The sequence below is a fragment of the Pongo abelii genome, chromosome 14, assembly GCF_028885655.2.
Source record: "Pongo abelii isolate AG06213 chromosome 14, NHGRI_mPonAbe1-v2.0_pri, whole genome shotgun sequence".
In the NCBI taxonomy this organism is placed as follows: domain Eukaryota; kingdom Metazoa; phylum Chordata; class Mammalia; order Primates; family Hominidae; genus Pongo; species Pongo abelii.
In genome coordinates this window covers 8364374-8392270 of record NC_071999.2, presented here as the reverse complement: position 1 = coordinate 8392270, position 27897 = coordinate 8364374, and positions in this window count along the sequence as shown.

Sequence of the window (27897 nt, the reverse complement as noted above, 5' to 3'; positions counted from 1 at the left end):
CATTCCACATTGTATTCCAATCCATTCCACATTGCATTCCATTGCAGTCAACATTCCATTCAACTTTCCATTCCATTTCATTTAAACTTTCCATTCCACATTCCATTCCATTCCATTCCACATTCCATTCCACATTCTATTCCACATTCCTTTCCAAATTCTATTCCATTGCATTCCCCATTCCATTCCACATTGCATTCCAATCCATTCCACATTGCATTCCATTGCAGTCAACATTCCATTCAACTTTCCATTCCATTTCATTTAAACTTTCCATTCCATTTCATTCCACATTTGATTTCACCTTCCATTCCGTTCCAAATTCCATTCCACACTCCATTCCATTCCATTCCACGTTCCATTCTACATTCCGGTCCATTCCAAACCAAATTCCATTCCACATTGCAATCCACGTTCCATTCCAGGTTCTGTTCGACATTCAGTTCCACATTCCATTCCACATTCCATTCCATTCCATTCCATTCCACATTCCATTTCACTTTACATTCCATATTGCATTCCACATTCCATTCCATTTCATTCCGCGTTCCATTCCACGTTCCGTTCCACATTCCATTCCATTCCATTCCACATTCTATTCCACTTTACATTCCACATTGCATTCCACATTCCATTCCATTCAATTCCGCATTCCATTCCACGTTCCATTCCACGTTTCATTCCACGTTCCTTTCCATTCCATTCCACGTTCCATTCCACATTCCATTCTACCTTCCATTCCATTCCATTCCACCTTCCTTTACACATTCCATTGTACATTCCATTCCAAGTTTCATTCCATATTCCATTCCACTTTCCATTCCATATTTGATTCCACGTTCCACTCCATTCCATTCCAAGCTCCTTTCCACATTCTATTCCATTCCTTTCGACGTTCCATTCCACATTCCATTCCACGTTCCATGCCACGTTCCATTGCACATTCCGTTCCACATTCCATTCCACATTCCATTTCATGTTCCATTCCACTTTCCATTCCACGTTCCATTCCATTCGATTTCATTCTACGTTCCATTCCAGGTTCCATTCCACATTCCATTCTGCTTTCCATTCCGCATTCTGTTCCACATTCCAAAGCACTGCATTCCACCTTCCATTCCGCATTACATTCCATTCCTTTCCCCATTCGATTCCACATTCCATTCCACATTTCATTCCATTCCATTTAACGTTCCATTCCGCAATCCATTCCACACTCCATTCCACATTCCATTCCCTTCCATTCCACATTCCTTTCCACTTTCTATTCCACATTCCATTGCATTCCATTCCATTCCACATTCCATTCCACATGGCTTTCCATATTCCATCCCAAATTGCATTCCATTTTATTCCCCATCCATTCCACTTTCCATTCCATTCCATTCCACTGCATTCCACATTGCATTACATTGTAGTCCACATTCCATTCAACATTGCATTCCTTTCCAGTTAAACTTTCCATTCCATTCTGTTCCACGTTCGATTTCACCTTGCATTCCGTTCCAAATTCCATTCCAAATTCCATTCCATTCCATTCCACATTCCATTCCACATTCTGTTCCATTTCCTTCCACGTTCCATTCCATGTTCCATTCCACTTTACGTTCCACGTTCCATTCCACATTCAATTCCACATTTCATTCCACATTCCATTCCATTACATTCCATTCCACATTCCATTACACATTCCATTCCCCATAGCATTCCACATTCCATTCCATTCCATTCGACTTTGCATTTCACATTCCTTTCCACTTTCCATTGCACGTTCCATTCCATGTTCCGTTCCATTCCATTACACTTTCCATTCCTCCTTTCATTCCATTCTATTCCACGTTCCATTCCACGTTCCATTGTACATTCCATTTCAATTTCCATTCCACATTCCATTCCCCTTTCCATTCCTAATTCCGTTCCACATTCCATTCCATTCCATTCCAAGTTCCATTCCACATTCAATTCCATTCCATTCCACGTTCAATTCCACATTTCATTCCACATTCTGTTCCATTTCATTCCTCATTCCACTCCACGTTCCATTCCGCGTTCCATTCCACGTTCCATTCCACATTCAATTCCACATTTCCTTCCACATTCCATTCCATTCCATTCCATTCCACATTCCATTCCATTCCATTCCTCATTCCATTCCACATTGCATTCCACATTCCATTGCATTCCATTCCAGGTTTAATTTCACGTTCCATTCCACATTCCATTCCACATTCCATTCCATGTTCCATTCCATTCCACGTTTAATTTCACGTTCCATTCCACATTCCATTCCATGTTCCATTCCACGTTCCGTTGCATTCCATTCCACGTTCCATTCCAACCTCCACTCCATTCGATTGCACGTTCCATTCCACTTTCTATTGTACATTCCATTCCAAGTTCCATTGCACATTGCATTCCACTTTCCATTCTACATTCCATTCCATGTTCCATTTCATTCCATTCCAATTTCCATTCCACATTCAGTTCCATTCCATTCCACGTTCCATTCCACATTCTATTCCTTTCCTTTCCACATTCCATTCCATTTCATTCTATTCCACTTTCCATTTCTTTCCTTTCCACATTCCACAGCATTCCATCCCACATTCCATTCCTTTCCATTCCACATTCCACACCATTCCATTACATTCCACATTCGATTCCTTTCCATTCTACATTCCATTCCATTCCACATTCGATTCCTTTCCATTCTACATTCCATTCCATTCCATTCCACATTCAAATCCATTACATTGCATGCCATTACGCAATGCATTCCCTTCCATTCCACATTCCTTTCCTCTCCATTCCCCATTCAATTTCTCATTACTTTCCATTCCACATTCCATTCCAGTTTCCATTCCATTCCATTCCACATATCATTCCATTAAATACCACATTCCATTCCATTCCATTCCATTCCATTCCACATTCCATTCCATTCCATTGCACATTCCATTCCATTCCACATTGCAATCCGTTCCACTCCATTCCAGATTTCATTCGATTCCATTCTACTTTCCATTCCATATAATTCCACATTCCACATTCTCTTCCACGTTCTGTTCCTCTTTCCTTTTCACGTTCCATTCAATTTCATTCCTCATTACTTTACATTCCATTCCATTAAACATTCCTTTCCACATTTCAATCCATTCCATTCCACATACCACTCCACATTCCATTCCATTATATTTCTCATTCCATTACATATTCCATTCCACATACCATTCCACATTCCATTCCATTCCTTTCCATTCCACATTCCATTCCACATTTCAATCCGATCCATTCCATGTACCATTACACATTCCATTCCTTTCCATTTCTTTTTCCATTCGACATTGCATTCCATGTTACATTCCACCTTCCATTTCTTTCCCCATTCCATTCCTTTCCACATTCCATCTCACATTCCATTCGACATTCCATTCAATTCCACATTCCATTCCATTTCATTCCATTCCATTCCATTAAACATTCCATTCCTTTCCATTCCATTCCATATTCAATTCCACTCCATTCCATATTCCATTCCAATCCATTCCACCTTCCATGCCATTCCATTCAATTGCATTCCCCATTCCATTCCATTCCATTCCGCATTCGATAGTATTCTCTGCCATTCCACATTGCATTCCATTCCATGTCACATTCCATTCAATTCCACTCCACTCCACATTGCATTCGACATTGCATTCCACATTCCATTCCATTCCTTTCCACATTCCTTTCAATTCCATTCCACATTCAGTTCCATTCCATTCCACATTCCATTCAAATTTCCATTTTGTTCCATTCCACATTCCTTTCCATTCCATTATACATTCCATTCCATTCAATTCCACATCCCATAATTTTCCTTTCCACATTCCATTCAGCATTCCATTCCACGTCCCATTCTACATTCCATTTCACCTTCCATTGCATGTTTCATTCCACTCTACTCCACATTCCATTCCATTCAATCCCACTTTCCATTCCATAGCATTCAATTCCATTCCACATTTCATAACATTCCATTTCATTCCATATTCCCTTCCTTTCCATTACACATTCCATTGAATTCCAAAGGAAAGTGGAATGGAATAGAATGGAATATGGAATGGAATAGATAGGAATGTGGAATGGAATGGAATATGGAATGGAACATTGAATGGAATGGAATGGAACATCTAATGGAAGGGCTTGGAACGTGGAATGGAATGTAATTGAAGTTGGAATGGAATGGAATGAAAGGTGGAATTGAATGAAATTTAATGTGGAATGGAATGTGGGATGGAATGAAAGGGAGAATTGAATGAAATTCAATGTGGAATAGAATGTGGAATGGAATGCAATGGAATGTGAATTGTAACATGTAATGGAACGTGGAATGGAATTTGAAATGGAAAGTGGAATGGAATGGAAGGGGTAGTGGAATGGAATGGAAAGGAAAGGGAAATGGAATGGAATGGTTTGGAATGGAATGGAATGTGGAATGAAATGGAATGTGGAATGGAATGTGGAATGGAATGTGGAATGGAATGGAATTGAATGTGGAATGGAATGTCTAATTTAGTGGAATGGAATGTGGAATGCAATGTGGAATGGAATGAAATTGAATGTGGAATGGAATGTCTAATGGAGTGAAATGGAATGGAATGGAATTGAATGTGGAATGCAATGAAATGGTATGTTGAATATAATGTGGAATGGAATTTGGAATGGAGTGTAATGGAATGTGGAATTGAATGTGGAATGGAATGGAATGTGCAATGGAATATGAAGTGGATTGGAAAGGAATGTGGAATTCAATGTGGAATGGTATGCAATGTCAGGTGCAATGGAAAGGAATGGAATGTGGAATGGAATTGAATGGAATATGGAATGGAATGCAGAATGGAATGGAAGGGAATGGAACGGAATGTGGAATACAATGGAATGGAATGATGAATGGAATGGAATGGAATGTGGAATGGAATGGAATGGAATGTGGAATGGAATGGAATGGAATGTGGAATGGAATGGAATGGAATGTGGAATGGAATGGGGAAAGGAATGGAATGGCACGGAACTGAATGTGGAATGGAGTGTGGAATGGAATGGAATGGAATGGAATGTGGAATGGAATTGAATGGAATGTGGAATGGAATGGAATGGAATATGAAATGGAGTGTGGAATGTTATTGAATGGAATAGAATGGAATGGAATGGAATTTGAAGTGGAATTGAAGGGAATGTGGGATTGGAAACCGTATGGAATGGGATGCTTGGAATGTGGAATGAAGTGGAATGGAATGGTATGGAATGGAAAAGAATGGATTGGAATGGAAAGGAAAGGTGAATGGAATAGAATGGAATGTGGAATGGAATTTGAAATGGAATAGAATGGAAATTGGAATGGAATGTGTAATGGGTTGGAATGGAAGTCGGAATGGAATGTAATGGAATGTGGAATGGAAAGGAAGGGAATGGAATGTGCAATGGATTGGAATGGGAAGTGGAATCTAATGGAATGGGATAGATTGGAATGGAATGGAATCTGTAATATAATGGTACGGAATGTGTAATGGAATGTGGAATGGCAAGGAGTTGAAAGTGGAAAGGGATGGAATGGAATGTGGAATTCAATGGAATGTAATGTCGAATGGAATGGAATGGAACGTAGACTGGATTGGAATGGAATGGAATGTGCAATGGAAAGGACTGGAATGTGGAATGGCTTGGAATGCAATGTGGAATGGAAGGTGGATTGGAATGGAATGCAATGGAATGTGGAATGGAATGGAATGGAATGGAATGTGGAATGAAATGGAATGGAATGGAATGTGGAATTGAATGGAACTTAATGCGGAATGGAAAGTGGAATGGAATGTGGAATTGAATGGAATGGATTGGAATTTGAACTGGAATGGAATGGAATGTGCAATGGAAAGGAATGGAATGTGGAATGGCTTGGAATGCAATGTGGAATGGAACGTGGATTGGAATGGAATGCAACGGAATGTGGAATGGAATGGAATGTGGAATGAAATGGAATGGAATGGAATGGAATGCGGAATGGAATGGAACGGAATGCGGAATGGAAAGTGGAATGGAATGCGGAATTGAATGGAATGGATTGGAATTTGGACCGGAACGGTGTGGAATGGAATGGAATGTGCAATGGAATGGAGTGGAATGTGGAATGGCAAGGAATGGAATGTGGACTGGGACATGGAATTGAATGGGATGGAATTTAATGTAGAATGGATTGGAATGGAATGGATTGTGGAATGTAATGGAATGGCATGGAATTTGGAATGGAATATGCAATGGAATCTGTAATACAATGTATAAAGGATTGTGTAATGGAATGTGGAATGGAATGTGAAATGGAATGGAATGGGATGTGGAATTGAATGGAATTTAATGAAATGTGGAAAGGAATGAGGAATGCAATGGAATGAAATTGTATGTAATGTAGTATGGAATGTGGAAAGGAACATGGAATGGAACGTGGAATGGAAAGTGGAATGGAAAGGAATGGAACGTGGAATGGAACGGAATGGAAAGTGGAATGGAAGGGAATTGAATGATGAATGGAATGGAATGGAATGGAATGTGGAATGCAATAGTATGTGGAATGGAATGGAGTGGAATTTGGAATAGAACGTGTAATGGAACGGAATGGAATGTGGAAGGGAATGGAATGAAATAAAAATTGGAATGGAATGTGGAAGGGAATATGGAATGCAATGCAAAGGAACGGTGAATGGAACTTGGAATGGAATGGAATAGAATGAGGAACGGAAAGGAATGGAATGGAATGTGGAATGGAGTGTGGAATGGAATGTGTAATGGAATGGAATGGAATGTGGAATAGAATGGAATGGAAGTGAACGCGGAATGGAACTTGAATGGAATGTGGAATGGAATGGATTGGAATATGGAATGGAATAGAATGCAATAGAATGGAATGTGGAATGGAATGTGGAAGGGAATGTACTGTAATGTAGAATGGAATTTGAAATTGAATGGAATGTGTTATGAAATGGAATGCAATGTGGAATGGAAGGTGGAATGGAATGGAGTGTGGAATGAAATGGAATGCAATGTGAAATGGAATAGAATGGAATGTGGAATGGAAGGTGGAATGGAATCGAATGGAATGTGGAATGGAATGCAATGCAATGGAATGTGGAATGGAATGGAATGGAAAGTGGAATGGAATGGAAAAGAATGTGGAATTGAATTGAAAGGAATGTGAAATGGAAACAGAATGGAATGTGATATTCAAATAGAATTGGATATGTAATGGAATGAGATGGAATGTGGAATGGAACGTGGAATGAAACGGATTGGAACGTGCAATGGAATGTGGAATGGAAAGTAATGGAATGTGGAATGGAAAGGAATGGAATGTCGAATGGAATGGAGTGGAATGGAATGTGGAATGCAATGAAATGGAATGGAAAGGAATGGAAGGTGGAATTGAATGGAATGGAATGTGGAATTGAATGTGGAATGGAGTGGAATGGAATGTGGAATGGAATGTGGAATGGAACGTGGAAAGGAATGGAATGGGACAAACTGCAATGGCGAATGGAATGTGAAATATAACATGGAATGGAAAGGAATGCAATGTGGAATAGAATGGAATGGTATCGAATGGAATGGAACGTGGAATGGAATGGAATGCAATGTGGAATAGAATGGAATGGTATCGAATGGAATGGAACGTGGAATGGAATGGAATGCAATGTGAAATGGAATCTGGAATGGAATGGAATGGAATGTGAAATGGAATAAGTAGTGAAACGTGGAATGGAATGGACTGGAACGTGGAATGGAAAGTGGAATGCAACGTGGAATGTAAAGTTGAATGGGTCGTGAAATGGAATGGCATGGAAAGTGGAATTGAATGGAATGGAAAGTGGAAAGTAATGGAAAGTGGAATGGAGTGAAATGGAACATGGAATGTAGTGGAATGGAACATGAAATTGAATATGGAATGGAATGGAATGGAATGTGGAAAGCAATGTATAATGGAACGTGGAATATAATGGAATTTGGAATGGAATTTAATGTGGAATGAAATGGAATGCAATGTGGAATGGAAGGTGGAATGGAATGGAATGTGGAAAAAAATGGAATGCAATGTGGAATGCAATAGAATGGAATGTGGAATGGAAGGTGGAATGGAGTGGAATGGAATGTGGAATGGAAGGTGGAATGGAATGGAATGGAATGTGGAACGGAATGCAATGCAATGGAATGTGGAATAATCCTTTCCGTTCCATTCCATTCCTTTCCATTCCACATTCCATTCCATTCCATTCCACATTCCATTGGACGTTCCACTCCGTTTCATTCCACGTTCCATTCCACATTCCATTCCATTCCATTACATATCCCATTCTATTTGAATATCACATTCCATTCTGTTTCCATTTCACATTCCATTCCATTCCATTGCACATTCCCTTCCACATTCCATTCCACATTCTTTTCCAAGTTCCACTCCATTCCATTTAACATTCCATTCCTTTCCATTCCACATTCCATGCCTCATTTCATTGCTTTCTTTTCAACATTCCATTCCACATTCCATTCCATTCCACTCCACATTCCATTGCACATTCCCTTCCACATTCCATTCCACATTCTTTTCCAAGTTCCACTCCATTCCATTTAACATTCCATTCCTTTCCTTTCCACATTCCATTCCTCATTTCATTGCTTTCTTTTCAACATTCCATTCCACATTCCATTCCATTCCATTCCACATTTCAATCCACGTTCCATTCCACGTTCCATTCTACGTTCCGTTCCATGGTCCATTCCACGTTCCATTGTATTACATTCCACATTCCACTGCACATTTCAATCCATTCCATTCCACATTCCATTACACATTCCATTTCACATTCCATTCCACATTCCAATCCATTCCATTCCACATTCCATTCCATTCCACATTACTTTCCAAATTCTATTCCACATTACATTCCACATTCCATTCCATTCCATTCCACATTCCATTCCACATTCTATTCCACATTCCATTCCACATTCCATTCAATTCCCTTTTATGTTCACTTCGACATTCCATTCCACATTTGATTCCAGATTCCATTCCACATTCCATTCCACATTCCTTTCCATTCCATTCAACATTCCATTCAACTATCCATTCCACATTCCATTCCATTCCACATTTCACTCCATTCCAAATTCCCTTCCACGTTCCATTCCACTTTCCACTCCACGTTCCATTTCATTCCATTGCATGTGCCATTCCACGTTCCATTCCATTCCTTTAGACTTTCCATTCCACATTCCATTCCACATTGCATGCCACATTACATTCCTTTCCATTCCACATATCATTCCACATTCCATTCCACATTTCATTCCACATTCCATTCCACATTCCAATCAATATTCCATTCTACATTCTTTTCCATTCCATTCCACATTGCATTCCTTTGCATTCCATTCTATTCCACATTCCATTCCATTCCATTCCATTCCACATTCCATTCCATTATATTCCACATTCCATTCAATTACATTCCACATTCTATTCCACATGCCATTCCACATTCTAATCCACGTTCCATTCCATTACATTTCACATTATATTCCATTCCTTTCGACATTCCTTTCCATTTAATTCCACATTTCATTCCATTCCGTTGCATTCCACATTCCATTACATTCCATTCCACATTCCATTCCATTGCCTTCCATTCTATTCCACATTCCATTCCGTTGCATTCTATTCCACTTTCCATTCTGTTACATTCCACGTTCCATTCAATTACTTTCTACATCCCATTCCACATTCCATTCCACATTCTATTCCACATTGTATTCCATACTAGTCCACATTCTATTCCATTAGTTTCTACATTCCATTCCATTGAATTCTACATTCAATTCCATTCCATTGCATTCCACATTCCATTCCATTCAATTCCACTTTCCATTCCATTCCATTCCATGCCAATCCATTCCACATTCCACTCCAGATTCCGTTCCATTCCATTCAAATTTCATTCCACATTCCTTTCCATTTCATTCCACATTCCATTCAATTCCATTCCACTTTCCATTCCATTCCATTCCACATTCCAATCCACGTTCCATTCCGTTCCATTCCACTTTCCTTTCCATTCCATTCCGAATTCCATTCCTCATTCCATATCACATGCCATTCCATTCCATTCTACATTCCATTGCATTCCATTAAACATTCCATTCCATTCCTTTCCACATTCCGTTCATTTCCACATTCCATTCCACATTACATTCCGCGTTCCATTCCATTCCATTCCGCATTCCATTCCACGTCCCATTCCATGTTCCACTCCATTCCATTCCACGTTCCATTCCAATTTCCATTCCCTTACAATTCAAGATCACTTCCACATTCCATTCCACATTCCATTCGACATTCCATTGCGTTCCATTCCACATTCAATTACACACTCCAGTCGACATTCCATTCCACATTCCATTCCACATTCAACTGCACATTTCATTCTACATCCCATTCCCTTCCATTCCACATTCCATTCCACATTTCATTCTACAACCCATTCCATTCCATCCCACATTCCTTTCCACATTCCATTCCACATTCCATTCCAGATTCTATTCCATTCCATTCCACATTCCATTCTACATTTCAATCCGCGTTCCATTCCAGGTTCCATTCCACCTTCCATTCCATTGGATTCCTCGTTTCAGTCCACCTTCCATTCCGTTACATTCCACTTTAAATGGATTGTGGAATGGAATGTGGAATGGAATATAGAATGAAAAGTGGAATTGAATGGAATGGAATGTTCAATGGAACGTGGGGTGCAATGGAATGGAATGTGAAATGGAATGCCAAATGGAATGGAATGGAATGTGAAATGGAATCTGGAAAGGAAAGTGGAATGGAATGAAATGGAATATGAAATGGAACGTGCAATATAATGGAATGGAATGTAGAATGGAAAGTGGGGTTGAAATTGGAATGGAATGAGGAATGGAATGTGGAAGGGAATGGTCCATGGAATGTGGAATGGAACGTGGAATGGAATGGAATGGAAAGTGGAATGGAACATGGAAAGAATGGAATGGAACTTGGATTGGAATGTGGAATGCAATGTGGAATGGAAAGTGGAATGAAATGGAATGGAACGTGGAATGGAATGTGGAATTGAATGGAATGGAATGTGGAATAGAAAAGAATGGAACGTGAAATGGGTAGTGGAATGGAACATGGAATAGAACGTGGAATGGAATGTGGAATGCAATGGAATGGAGTGTAGAATGGAATGGAATGGAATATGGAATGGTATTGAATGTGGTGGAATGTGGAATGGAATCGAATGGAATGGAATGGGATGCGGAATGCAATGGAATGGAAAGTGGAAAGGAATATGAAATGGAATGCAATGGAATGTGGCATGAAATGTGGAATGGAATGTGGAATGGAATGGAATGGAATGTGAAATTGAATGTGAATTGCAATGGAATGGAATACCAAATGGAATGAGGAATGGAATGTGAAATGGAATTTGGAATGGAATGTGAAACGGAATGTGGAATGAATCGTGGAATGGAACATGATATAAAATAGAATGCAACGCGTAATTGAATGTGGAATGGAATGGAATGGAATGTGGAATGGAATGCTTAATGGAATGTGGAATGGAAAGGAGGGAAATGCGGAATGGAATGTGGAAACTAATGGAAAGGAATTGAATGTGGAAACGAATGGAATGGAAAGTAGAATGGAATTTTGAATGGAATGTGCAACGGAATGTGGAATGTAATGGCATGGAATGTGAAATGGAGTGTGGAAAGGATGGTGGAATGGAACGGAATGCAATGTGGAATGGAGGGTGGAATGAAATATGGAAAGGAAAGTGGAAAGTAATGGAAAGGAAAGTGGACTGAAATGAGGAATGGAATGGAATGGAAGTTGGAATGGAATGAGGAAAGGAAAGTGGAATGGAACGTGTAATGGAATGTGGAATGGAATGTGGAATGAAATGGAATGGAATGTGGAATGGAATGTGGAATACAATGTGCAATGGAATGGAATGTGTTGTGGAATGAAATGTGTAATGGAATGTGGAATGGAATGTGGAATGGAATGCCGAGTGTAGTATGGAATGCAATGTGCAATGGATTGCAATGGAAAATCGAATGGAATGTGCTAAGGAATGTGGAAGGGAACTTGAAATGAAAGGCAATGGAATGTTGAATGGAACGTGGAATGGAATAGAGTGGAAGATGGAATTGAACGTGGAATGGTACGTGGAATGGAATGGAACGTGGAATGAAATGTGGAATGGAATGTGGAAAGGAATGGAATGTGAAAATTAATGGAATGGAAAGTAGAATAGAATGCAATGGAAAGTGGAATGAAATGGAATGGTTTGTGATATGGAATGTGGAATGGAATGTGGAATGGAATGGAAAGGAAAGTGGAATGGAATGGAATGGAAAGTGGAATGGAATGGAATGGAATGTGGAATGAAATGGAAAGGAACGTGCAATGAAACGGAATCAAATGTGGAATGAAATGGAAAGGAATGTGGAAAGAAATTGAATGGAATGGAATGGAATGTGGAGTGGAATTTTGAATGGAAAGGAATGGAATGTGCAATGGATTGTGGTATGGAATGGAATGGAATGTGGCATGAAATGTGGAATGCAATGGAATGTAATGTGGAAAGCAATGTGGAATGGTATGGAATGAAATGTGGAATGGAATGTGGAATGGAATGTGGAATGGAAAGGAATGAAATGTGAAATGGACTGTGGAATGCAATGCGGAAATGTAAGTGGTATGGAATGAAATGGAACGTGGAATGGACCGTGGAATGCAATAGAAAGGAATGTGGAATGGAATGGAATGGAAAGTGAAATGGAATGTACAATGAAATGGAATGGAATATGGAATGGAATTTGTAATGGAATGGAATGGGGAGGGGAACCTGAAATGCAATGGAATGGAAGGGGGAATGTAATGTGGAATAAAATGTGGAATGTAATGTGGAATGGAATGGAATGGAACGTGGAATGGAATGGAGTAGAATGTGGAAAGGAATGTGGAATGAAATGCAATGGACAGAGTAATGGAACGAAATGGAATGTGGAAAGGAATGTGGAATGGAATGTGCAATGGAAAGGAGTGGAATGTGGAATGGTTTGGAACGGAAAGTGGAATGGAATGTGGAAGGGAAAGTGGAATGGAAAGGAATGTAATGTGGAATGGAATGTCTAAACGAATGTGGAATGGAACGGAATGTGGAATGGAATGAGGAATGGAATGGAATGGAATGTGGAATGGAATGTGGAATGGAATGTGGAATGGAATGTGGAAAGGAATGTGGAATCGAATGTAATGGCATGTGGAGAGGAATGGAATGGAATGTGGAATGAAATGGAAAGGAACGTGGAATAGAATGTGGAATGGAATGCGGAATGGAATGGAATGGAAAGTGGAATGCAATGGGCTGGAAAGGAATAAGCAACTGAATGGAAAGGAATGTGTAATGGAATGGAATGGAAAGTGCAATGGAATGGAATGGAATGTGGAATGGAACATGCAATGGAACGCAGAAAGGAATGTGGAATTGAATGTGGCATGGAATGTGGAATGGAACGTGCAATGGAACAGAATGGAATGTGGAATGGATTGTGGAATTGAGTGTGAATTGGAACGTGGAGTGGAATAGAATGGAATGAGGAATGGAACAAGCAATTGAACGTGGAATGGAATTGAATGCAATGGAATTGAATGTGGAATGGAAGGGAATGGAATGTGGAATGGAATGTGGAATGGAATGGAATGATTTGTGGAATGAAATTTGGATTGTAATGGAATGGAATGTGTAATGGAATGGACAGGAATGTGGAATGGAATGTGGAATAGAACTTAAAGGAAAGTGGAATGGAACATGAAATGGAATGGAATGGAATGGAATTTGCAAAGGAATGGAATGGATTGTGGAATGGAATGCGGAATGTAATCTGGAATGGAATTGAATGTGGAATGGATTGCGAATTTGAATGCAATGGAATGTGGAATGCAATGTGTAATGAAATGCAATGCAATGAGAATGTAATGTGGAATGTAATGGAATGGAAAGTGGATTGGAAAATGGAATGGAATGTCGAATGGAAAGTGGAATGGAATGGAAAGAAATGTGGAATGGAATGTGGAATGGAATGTGGAATGTTATGTGGAATGGAATGCAATGTAATGTGGAATGGAATGTGGAATGGAATGTGGAATGGAAAGTGGAAAGGAATGGAATGGAATGTGAAATGGAAAATGGAATGGAACGTGGAATGGAAAATGGAATGGAATGTGGAATGGGATGTGCAATGGAATACAGAATGGAATGTTGAATGGAATGGAATGGAACTTGGAATTGAACGTGGAATGGAATGGAATGGAATGTGGAACAGAACGTAGAATGGAACGTGGAAAGGAATGTGGAAGGGAATGTGGAGTGGAATGGAATGGAATGGAATAGAATGTGGAATGGAACCTGCAATGTATCGTGGAATTGAATATGGAATGGATCATGGAATGGAACGTGAAATGGAATGCGGAATGGAATGTGGAATGGAATATGGAATGGAAAATGAAATTGAATTGAATGGAATGTGGAATTTAATGCATTGGAATGTGGAATGGAATGTGGAATGGAACGTGGAATGGAACGTTGAATGTAATGGAATGGAACATGGAATGGAATGTGGAATAGAATGGAATGGAATGTGGAATGCAATGGAATGGAATGAGGATTGGAAAAGAATTGAATGTGAAATGGTACATGGATTGGAACATGGAACACAACGTGGAATGGAACGTGGAATTGAATGTGGATTGCAACGGAATGGAATGTGGAATGTAATGGAAAGGAATGTGGAATGGAATTGAAAGGAGTGGATGTGGAATGGAATGGAATGGAATGGAATTCGGAATGCAATTGAATGGAATGTGGAATGGAATGGAATGGAATGGAATGGAATGGAATGGAATGTGGAATGCAATGGAATGAAACGGAATGGAATGGAATGGAATGGAATGTGGAATTTAATGGAATGGAAGGGAATCTGGAATAGAATGGAAAGGAACGGAATGTGGAATTAAATGGAATGGAATGTTATGGAATGGAATGTGGAATTTAATGGAATGGAATGAGGAATGAAATGGATTGGAATGTGGAATGCAGTAGAATGGAACCTGGAGTGTAATGTGGAATGGATTTTGCAATGGAAATGAATGGAATCTGGAATAGAATGGAACGGAATGGAATGAGGAATGGCATGTTGAAAGGAATGTGCAATGGAATGGAATGGAATGTGGTATGGAATGGAATGGAACGTGGAATGAAATGGAATGGAATGTAATGGAGAGAATTGTGAAATGGAATGTGGAATGGAATGCGGAACGGAAAGAAATGAAACGTGGAATGGAATGGAATGGAACATGGAATAGAATGCAAAGGAAGGAGGAATGGAGCATGGAATGCAAAAAGGAATGGAAAGTGGAATGGAATGTGGAATGGAATGTGGAATGCAATCTAATGGAATGTGGTATGAAATGTGGAATGGAATGTAATGGAATGTGGAATGGAATGTGGAACGTAATTCAATGGAATGAGAATGGAAGGTGAAATGGAAAGGAATGCAGTGTGCAATGGAATGAGGAATACAACGGATTGGAATGTGGAATGGAATATTGAATTGATTGTGGAATGAAACGGAATGAATTGTGGAATGGAATGTGGAATGAAACGTGGAATGGAACGTGGAACTGAATGGAATGGAACTTGGAATAGAATGTGGAATGGAATGCAAGGAAATGAGAAATGAAATGTGAAGTGTAATGGAATTGAATGTGGAAAGGAATGGAATGGAATTTTGAAAGGAATGAGGAATGGAATGGAATGAAATGTGGAAAGGAATGTGCAATGGAATATGAAATGGAAATTGGAATGGAATGGAATGGAATGTGGAACGGAACATGGAATGAAAAATTATAGAACGTGGAATGGAATGTAGAATGGACTGTGCAATGGAATGCGGAATGGAATGTGGAATGGAATGTGGAATTGAATGCAATGGAATGGAATGGAATGGAATGCAATGGAATGTGGAATGGTATTTAATGGAATGTGGATTGGAATGTGGAATTGTACTGAATGGAATGGAATGTTCAATGGAATTTGGTAAGGAATGCAAAGGAATGGAATGGAATTTGAAATGAAATGTGGAATGGAAAGGAATGGAATGTGGAATGCAATGGAATGGAATGGAATGTGCAATGGAATTTGGAATGTAATGGAATGGAACCTGGAATGGATTGTGGAATTCTACGTGGAATGGAATGGAATGGAATGGAATGAAATGTCTAATTGAATGGAATGGAATGTTGAATGGAATGGAATGGAATGTGGAATGGAACGTGCCATTTAACGTGGAATGGAACGTGAAATGGAACGTACAATGGAATGCGGAATGGAAAGGAATGGAATGTGGAATGGAATGGAATGGAATGGAATGTGGAATGGAATGTGGAAAGGAATGTAATGGAATTTCGAATGGAATATGCAATGGAATGTAATAGATTGTGGAATGGAATGGAATGTGGAATGGAAAGTGAATGGAATTGAATGAAATGTGGAATGGAATGGAAAGGAATGTGGAGTGGAATGGAATGGAAAGGAATGTGGAATGGAATGGAATGTGGAATGGAATAGAATGGAATGTGTAATGGAACGTGGATTGGAATTGAATGTGGAATGGAATGGAATGCAATACGAAATGGTATGGAATGTGGAATGGAATGGAATGGAATGTGGAATGGAATAGAATGGAATGTGAACTGCATTGGAATGGAATGTGGAAAGGAATGAAATGGAATTTGGAATGGAATGTGCAATGGAATGTAATAGATTGTGGAATGGAATGGAATGTTGAATGGAAAGTGAATGGAATTGAATGAAATGTGGAATGGAATGGAAAGGAATGTGGAGTGGAATGGAATGGAAAGGAATGTGGAATGGAATGGAATGGAATTTGGAATGGAACGTGGAATGAAATGGAATGGAATGTGGAATGGAATGTGGAATGGAAAGAAATGGAATGTGGAATTGAGTGTGCAATGGAAAGGAATGGAATGTTAAATGCAGTGAAATGGAATGTGGAATGGAATGCAATGGAATGTGGAATGGAATGTGGAACGGAATGGAATTGTATGTGGAATGGAATGTGGAATGCTTGGAATGGAATATGGAATGGAATGGAATGGAATGGTAATTTACTGTGGAATGCAATATGGAATTGAATGGAATGGAATGTGTTATGGAATGGAATGGAATGCGAAATGGAACTTGGAATGGAATGGAATGGATCATGTAATGGAATGGAATGGAAGGTGAAACGGAATGGAACTTGGAATGGAATAGAACGGAACGTGGAATTGAATGGAATGGAATGTGGAGTGTAATGGAATGGAATGTGGAATTCAATGGAATAGAATGTGGAATGGAATGGCGTGGAACGTGGAATGGAATGGAGTGGAATTCAGAATGGAATGTGGAATGAAATGGAATGGAATATTGATGCAATCGAATGGAATGTGGAATGGATTGGGATGGAATGTGTAATGGAATGTGGAACGGAATGAAATGGAATGCAATGTGGAATGGAAGGGAATGGAACGTGGAATGGAATGAAATGTGGAATGCAATGGAATGGAATGGAATATGGAATTGAATGGAATGTGGAATGGAATGGAATGCAATGTGGAATGGAATGGATTGGAATGTGGAATGGAATGCAATGGAACGTGGAATGGAATGGAATGGAACGTGGAATGGAATGGAATGCAATGTGGAATGGAATGGAATGGAATGTGGAATGGAAGTGAATGGAAGTGAATGGAATGTGGAATGGATTTGAATGGAATGTGTAATGGAAGATAATGGAATGGAATGATATGTGAAATGGAACGGAATGGAATATGTAATGGAAAGTGGAAATGAATGGAATGGTAAGTGGAATGGAACATGGAACGGAATGTAAAGACACGTGGAATGGAATGGAAAGTAATGTGTAATGGAATTAGGAATGGAACGTGGAATAGAATGGAGTGGAATGTGGAATGTAATGGAATGGAATGTCGAATGGAATGGAATGGAATGCAATGTGGAATGGAAGGGAATGGAACGTGGAATGGAATGAAATGTGGAATGCAATGGAATGGAATGGAATATGGAATTGAATGGAATGTGGAATGGAAAGGAATGGAATGTGGAATGGAATGTTGAACGGAATGGAATGGAATGTGAGCTGCAATGGAATGGAATGTGGAATGGAATGGAATGGTATGTGGAATGTAAGGTGGAATGGAATGTGGAATGGAATGGAAAGGATTGTGCAATGTAATGGAATGGAATGTGGAATGAAATGTGGAATGCAATTGAATGGAATGCGGAATTGAATGGAAAGGAATATGGAATGGAATGGAATTTCATATTCCATTCAACCTTCCATTCCATTCCATTCCATTGCATTCCATATTCCGTTCAATTACATTCCACTTCCCAATTGATTCAGTTCCGCATTCCATTCCATTCCATTGCATTCCTTTCGACATTCCATTGCATTCCATTCCATTACGTTCCACATTCCTTTCCATTCCATTACATTCCAATTCAAATTCTATAAAATTCCCTTCTATTCCGCATTCCATTCCTTTCCATTCCACATTCCATTCCATTTCATTCCTCATTCCTTTCAATTCCATTCCATTCCATTCCATTCCACTTTACATTACACATTCCATTATGCATTCCATTCCATTCCTTTCCATATTTCCTTCCATTCCTTTCCATTCCACATTCCATTTCATCTTCCATTCCACGTTCTTTTCCACGTTCCATTCCATTCCGTTCCGGATTTCATTCTATTCCCGTCCACATTCTATTCCACATTCCACTCCTTTCCATTCGACATTTCATGCCACATTCCATTCCACGTTCCATTCCCTTCCATTCCACTCTCCATTCCACATTTCATTCCTCATTCCATTTCACTTTCCGTTCCATGTTCCATTGCATTCCATTCCACGTTTCATTTCACCTTCCATTCCATTCCATCCCAGGTTACATTCCACATTCCATTCCACGTTCCATTCCATGTTCCATTCCACATTCCATTCCACGTTCCGTTCTACCTTCCACTTCAAGTTTCATGCCACGTTCCAATCCATTTCATTCCATGATCTATTCGACATTCCATTCCATTCCATTCCACTTTCCATTTCACATTCCCTTCAACATTCCATTCCACATTCCATTCCGTTACATTCCACGTTTCATTCGACATTCCATTCCATTCCATTCCACATTCCTTTCCATTGCATTCCACATTCCTTTCCATTGCATTCCACATTCCTTTCCATTCAATTCCACTTTTTATTGCATTCCATTCCATGTTCCTTTTATCATTCCATTCCACATTCCATTCCACATTCCACATTCCATTCCATTCCATTTCACCGTCCATTTCATTCCACATTCCAATGCATTCCATTCCACATTCCATTCAATTCTGTTCCATATTCCACTCCACATTCCATTCCAAATTCCTTTCCATGTTCCTTTCCACATTCCATTGCAAGTTGTTTTCCATACCATTACAAGATCCATTCCACATTCCATTCCATTGCATTCCACATACCATTCCATATTTCATTCCACATTGCATTCCTCATTCCATTCCGTTCCATTTCTTTTTCCATTCCACATTCTATTCCACTTTCCATTCCACCATAAATTCCATTCCATTACATTCTACTCCACATTCCACTCAACTTTCCTTTCCACATTCCATTCCACATTCCATTCCACATTGCAATAGAATCCATTCCACCATCCATTGCACATTCCTTTCCATTCCACTCCACATTCCATTCCACATTCCATTCCACATTCCATTCCACTTTCCATTCGATTCCATTCCACATTCCATTCCACATTCCATTCCATTGCATTCAACGTTGCATTCCATTCCAACCGACATTCCATTCCTCATTCCATTCCACATTTCATTCCACGTTCCATTCCATTCCACGTTCCATTCCATTCCATTCCAGGTTGCATTCCATTCCATTCCACATTGCATTTCACTTTCCTTTCCCTTCCATTCCACATTCCATTCCATTCCTTTCAAAATTACAAATTTTCCACATTTCATTGCACATTCCATTCCACGTTCCATTCCATTCCCTTCGACATTCTGTTCCGCGTTCCATTGCATGTCCCATTCCATTACATTCCACGTTCCATTCCTCTTTCCGTTCAATGCAATTTAACGTTACATTCCAATCCATTCCACTTTCCATTCCACATTGCATTCCACATTCCATTCCACGTTCCATTCAACATTTCATTCCATTCCATTCCACATTTCATTCCACAGTCCATTCCACGTTGCATTCCACAATCCATTCTGTTCCATTTCACGTTCCATTCCACGTTCCATTCCATATTCCATTTCACATTCCATTCCATTCCTTTCTACATTCCATTCCACATCCTACTCCACATTCCATTCCGTTCCATTCCACATTCCATTGCATTCCCTGCCACATTCTTTCCATATTCAAATCCATTCCATTTCACTTTCCATTCAATTCCATTCCACTTCCCATTCCACAGAATGTTCCATATTCCTTTCCACATTCGATTCCATTCCATTCCATTCCACATTCCATTCCATTCCATTCCATTCCAATCCACATTGCCTTCCACTATCCATTCCACATTCCATTCCACGTTCCATTCCACATTCCTTTCCACGTTCCATTCTACGTTACATTCCACATTCCGTTACATTCCTTTCCACGTTCAATTCCAGGTTCCATTCCATTGCATTCATCTTTTCATTCTGTATTCCATTGAACATCCCTTTCCATGTTCCATTGCATGTTCCGTTACACGTTCCTTTCCACACTCCACTCGACATTCCATTACACATTCCATTCCACATTTCATTCTACATCCCATTCCATTCCATTCCACAGTCCATTCCACATTCCATTCCACATTCCATTCCATTCCATTAAACATTCCGTTCCACATTACATTACACGTTTCATTCCACATTCCATTCCATGTTCCATTCCACCTTCCATTCCATTCCATTCCTCGTTTCAGTCCACATTCCATTCCATTGCATTCCACTCTCCTTTCCACATTCCATTCCACTTTCCATTCCACATTCCATACAAGATACCATTCCATTCCATTCCACATAACATTCCATATTCCATTATATGTTCCGTTCCACATTCCATTCCACGTTCCATTCTACCTTCCATTAAATTCCATTCCTCATTTTAATCCAGATTCCATTCCATTCCTTTCCACATTCCATTCCACATTGCATTCCTTATTACATTCCGTTCCATTCCACATTCCATTGCATATTACATTCCATTCTATTCCACATTCTGTTGCACATTCCATTCCACATTCCATTCCACCTTCCATTCCATTCCGTTCCACTTTCCTTTTCAGATTCCACTACACTTTGCATTCCATTACATTCCACATTCCATTCCACATTCCATTCCATTCAACTTCACGTTGCATTCCATATTCCATTCCGCATTCCATTCCACATTCCATTTCACATTCCATTCCACGATCCATTCCACATTCAGTTCCACGATATATTGCACGTTCCATTCCACATTCAATTCCATTGCATTCCATTCCATATTCCATACCATGTTCCAAAGTACGTTTCACTAAACTTTCCATTCCATGTTCCCTTCCATTCCATTCCAAATACCGTTCCACATTCCAATCCATTGCATCCCACTTTTCATGCCACATTGCATACCACAATCCATTCCTTTACATTCTACATTCCATTCCACTTTCCATTACCCATCCCACTGCATTCCATTCCCCATTCCATTCCACTTTCCATTCCATTCCATTCCATAATCCTTTCCACATTCCATTCCACATTCCATTCCACCTTCTATTCCATGCCATACCACATTCCATTCTATTCCATCCGAAATTCCATTCGACTTTCCATTCCACGTTCGATTCCACGTTCCATTCAATCCCTTCTTTGTTCCATTTTTTTCCATTTCAGATTTCATTCCAGCTTACAGTTCACATTCCATTCCACATTCCATTACACATTTCTTTCCATTCCATTCCACATTCCATTCCATTCCATTCCACATTCCATTCCATTCCATTCCACATTCCATTCCGTTCTTTTCCACATTCCAGTTTTTTCCACATTCCATTCTACATTCCATTCCACCTTCCATTCCATTCCATTCCACGTTCCATTCCACGATCCATTCCATGTTCCATTATATTCCATTCCGTGTTCCGCTCAACATTCCGATCCACTCCATTTCACGTTCTATTCCATAATTCCATTACAAATTCCATTCCACTTTCAATTCCATTGCATTCCACATTCGATTCCACTCTCTACTCCACATTATACTCCACATTCCGCTTCGTTCCAATCCACATTCCATTCCACTTTCCATTCCACATTTCATTCCACATTGCATTCCATTCCACATTCCATTCCATTCCATTCCACATTCCATTCCACTTTGCATTCTCTGTTCCATTCCACGTTCCTTTCCACTTACCATTCTTTTCCATTCCACGTTCTATTCCACAGTCCATTCCATTCCGTTTCAGTTTCCTTTCCATATTCCATTCCAGATTCCATGAAACATTACTTCTGTTCCATTAAACATTCCATTCCACATTCCGTTCCACATTCCATTCCACATTCCATTAGTCATTACATTCAGCATTCCATTCCACATTCCTTTCCACATTCCATTGCATTCCATTACACATTCCATTCCACATTCGATTACATTATATTCCCCATTCCATTCCTCATTCCATTCCGTTCCATTTTACATTCCATTACACGTTCCACTCCATTCCATTCGACGTTCAATTCCACATGCCATTCCACATTGCGTTCCACATTCCATTGCACATTCCATTTCACATTCTATTCCGTTCCATACCACATTCCTTTCCAATCCATTCCACTTTCCTTCCACTTTCAATTCTACAATCCATTCCACATGCCATTCCATTCCATCCCACATTCCATTCCATATTCAATTCCATTCCATTCCACATTCCATACCACCTTCCATTCCATTACATTCCACGTTCCATTCCACGTTACTTTCCACCTTCCTTTCCACGTTACATTCCAAATTCAATTCTATTCCATTCCTTATTCCACTCCATTCCATTAAATTCCACAATCCATTCAGCATTTCATTCCACATTCCATTTCACATTCCATTCCACATTCCATTCCATTCCATTCCACGTTTCACTACATTACACGTTCCCTTACACGATGCATTCCACGTTGCAGTCCATGATCCATTCCATTTCATTCTAAGTACCATTACATTGCATTCGACTTTCCCTTCCACATTCCACTACACATTCCATTTCACATTCCATTCTCATTCCATTTCACTATCCATTTCATTCCATTCTATTCCATTATACATTCCTTTCCATTCCAATCCACATTCCATTGCATTTCATTGCACTTTCCATTCGGTTACACATTCCATTCCTTTCCGTTCCACGTTCCGTTGCATTCCATCCCACTTTCCATTCCATTACATGCCACATTCCAATACACATTCCACTGCATTCCATTCTATTCCATGTTCCATTCCATTCCAAACCACATTCCTTTCCATTACATTCCACATTCCATTGCATTCCATTCCACATTCCATTCCAAATTCCATTCCACATTCCATTTGACGTTCCATTCTATTCCATTCCACATTCCATTCCATTCCATTCCACATTCCATTGCATTTCATTCCACATTCCATTTCATTCAATTTCACATTCCATTCCATTCCATTGCATTCCACATTCCATTCAATTCCATTCCACATTGCATTCAATTACATTTTACATTCCATTGCACATTGCATTCCACATTCTATTCGACGTTACTTTCCACATTCCATTGCTCATTCCATTCCATTCCATCCCACATTCCATTACACTTTAAATTCCATTCTATCCAACATTTCATTACACTTTCCATTCCATTCAATTCCACCTTTCATTCCACTTCCTATTCCATGTTCCATTCCATGTTCCTCTCCACGATACATTCCACATTCCATTCCTTTCCATTCCACACTCCTTACCATTGCATTACATTCCATTCCACAATCTATTCCATTCCATTCCACATTTCTTTCCACTTTCCATTCCACATTCCATTACTTTCAATTTCACATTTCATTCTATAATCCATTCCACTTTCCATTCCACATTCCATTCCGTCTCATTCCACTTTCCATTCCACAGTGCATTGCGAATTCCATTCCACTTTCCTTTCCATTCCATTCCACATTCCATTCCACACTCCATTCCACACTCCATTTCCTATGCCATTCAGTTACATTCCACATTCCATGGCACATTCCATTCCTTTCCATTCCACTTTCCAATCCACCCTCCATTCCACATTTCATTCCACCCTCCTTTCCACGTTGCTTTCCACATTCCATTCCACATTCCATTCCACCTTCCATTCCTCATTCCATTCCAATCCATTCCACATTCCATTCCTTTCCATTCCACATTCCATTCCACACTCCATTCCACACTCCATTCCACACTCCATTCCACACTCCATTCCACATTCAATTCCACATTCTTTTCTGTTCCATTCCACATTCCATTCCAGATTCCATTCCGTTCCATTCCACATTCCATTCCAGATTCCATTCCGTTCCATTCCACAATCCATTCCACACTCTATTCCATTCCATTCCACATTCCATTGCATTCTATTCCAAATTGCCTTCCACATACAATTCCTCATAACTATCCATTCTATTCCACATTCCACACCAAATTCCAAAATACGTTACATTCCACATTCAATTCAACATTCCATTCCGTTCCTTCCACATTCCATTTGACACTCCATTACACATTCCATTGCACATATCAAACCGTTCCATTTGACATTCATTTCCACATTCCATGCCACAATGCATTCCACATAACCTTCCATTCCATTCCACATTCCATTGCATTCCATTCCACATTCCATTCTACTTTCCATTTCACATTCCGTTCCATTCAATTCTACATTCCATTACACGTTCCATTACAAGTTCCATTCCATTCCATTCCACAATCTGTTTCTCATTCTATTCCACATTCCATTCCAAATTCCATTTCAAATTCCATTCCGCATTCCATTACACATTCCATTCCATTCCACTCCACAGTGCTTTCCACATTTCATTCCATTGCATACCACATTCCATTCCGTTCCATTCCACATTCCATTCCACTTTCCATTCTACGTTCCATTCCATTTCATTCGGTGTTCTTTTCTACATTCCACTCCCCATTCCATTCCACGTGGCATTCCATTCCGTTCCACGTTCCATCCCACGTTCCATTCCATTCCATTCCACTTTCCATTCCACTTTCCATTGCACATTCCTTTCCAACTTCCTTTCCACACTACATTCCAAGTTCCATTCCATATTCCATTGCACATTCTTTTCCATACCATTCCAAGATCCATTTCACATTCCATTCCATTCCATTCCACGTCCCATTGCACATTCCATTCCACATTCCTTTCCATTCCATTCCAAATTCCATTCCAAAGTCCATTCCATTACATTCCACATTTCTTTCCACATTCCATTTCACATTCCATTCCACATTCCATTCCACATTGCATTTCACATTCCATTCCACATTCCATTTCATTCCATTCCAAATTCCATTCCATTCAATTAGACGTTCCATTCCACATTCCATTCTACATTTCATTTCACATTCTTTTCCACTTTCCATTCCACTACATTCCACAATCCATTCCATTACATTCGATGTTCCATTTCACCTTCTTTCCACGTTCCATTCCACATTCCAGTCCACTTTCCATTCCATTTCATTCTACATTCCATTCCACATTCCATTCCTTTCCATTACACTTTCCATTCCACATTCCATTCCAAGTTCCATTCTATTCCATTCCATTCCATTCCATTCCATTCCACATTGAATTCCATTCCATTCCACATTCCATTCCATTCCATTCCACATTCCTTTCCACATTCCATTCCATATTCTATTCCACGTTCTATTACGTTTCATTCCACATTCCATTACATTCCATTCCACCTGCCATTCCATTTGATTCCACATTCCTTGCCACATTCCATTCCACATACCTTTCCATTCCCTTCCACGTTCCATTCCACATTCCATTCCATTAAATTCCACTTTCCTTTCCACATTCCATTCCACATTACATTGCTTTCCATTCCACATTCCATTCCACATTCCATTCCACATTACATTGCTTTCCATTCCACATTCCATTCCACATTCCATTCCATTCCATTCAGCATTCCATTCCATTCCATTCTACATTTCATTCCACATTGTATTCCGTTCCATTCCACATTCCATTCCACATTACCTTACTTTCCATTCCTCATTCCATTGCATTCCATTCCACATTCCTTTCAACATTCGTCTCCATTGCATTCCACATTCCAGTCCATTCCATTCAACATTTCTTTCCACATTATATTCCACATTCCATTCCACCTTTCATTCCATTCAATTTCATGTTACTTTCCACATTCCATTCCATTCCATTACATATTCCATTCCATATTCCGTTCAATATCATTCCACATTCCATTCCATTTCATTGAACATCAAATTCCACTGCATTCCAAATTCCTCCTCACATTCCATTCCATTCCATTCAATTTCATTCCACATTCCTTTCTATTTCATTCCACATTCCATTCAATTCCATTCCATTGCACTCCACATTCCCTTCCACATTCCAATCTACGTTTCATTCCATTCCATTCCACTTTCCATTCCATTCCATTACACATTCCATTCCTCATTACATATCACATTCCATTCCATTCCATTCCACATTCCCTTGCCTTCCATTAAACTCTCCAATCCATTCCGTTCCACATTCCACTCATTTCCACATTCCATTCCACATTACATTCCAGGTGCCATTCCATTCTATTCCATGTTCCATTCCACTTTCCATTCCATGTTCCACTCCATTCCATTCCACTTTCCATTCCAAATTCCATTCCCTTATATATCAAGTTCCCTTCCACATTCCATTCCACGTTCCATTCGACTTTCCATTACGCTCCATTCCACATTCCATTAGACACTCCACTCGACATTCCATTCCACATTCCATTCCACATTCAATTCCACATTTCATTCTACATACCATTCCCTTCCATTCCACATTCCATTCCACATTTCATTCTACATGCCATTCCATTCCATTCCACATTCCATTACAGATTCTTTTCCATTCCATTCCTCATCCATTCCACATTCCATTCCACGTGCCATTCCGTGTTCCATTCCACCTTCCATTCCTTTCCATTCCTCGATTCAGTCCACCTTCCATTACATTATATTCAACTTTACTTTCCACATTCCAATCCACATTCCATTTCACATTCCATTCCACATTCCATTCCACATTCCATTCCACATTCCTTTCCAGATTCCATTCCTTTCCATTCCACATTCCATTCCACTTTCCATTCCACGGTCCATTCCACGTTCCATTCCACCTTCGATTCTATTCCATTTCTCTTTTCAGTCTGCATTCCATTGCATTACATTCCACTTTCCTTTCCACATTCCATTCCACATTCCATTCCACACTTCTTTCCGTTTCATTCCACATTCCATTCCACATTCCATTCCATTCCAATCCATATTCCGTTGCACATTCCATTCC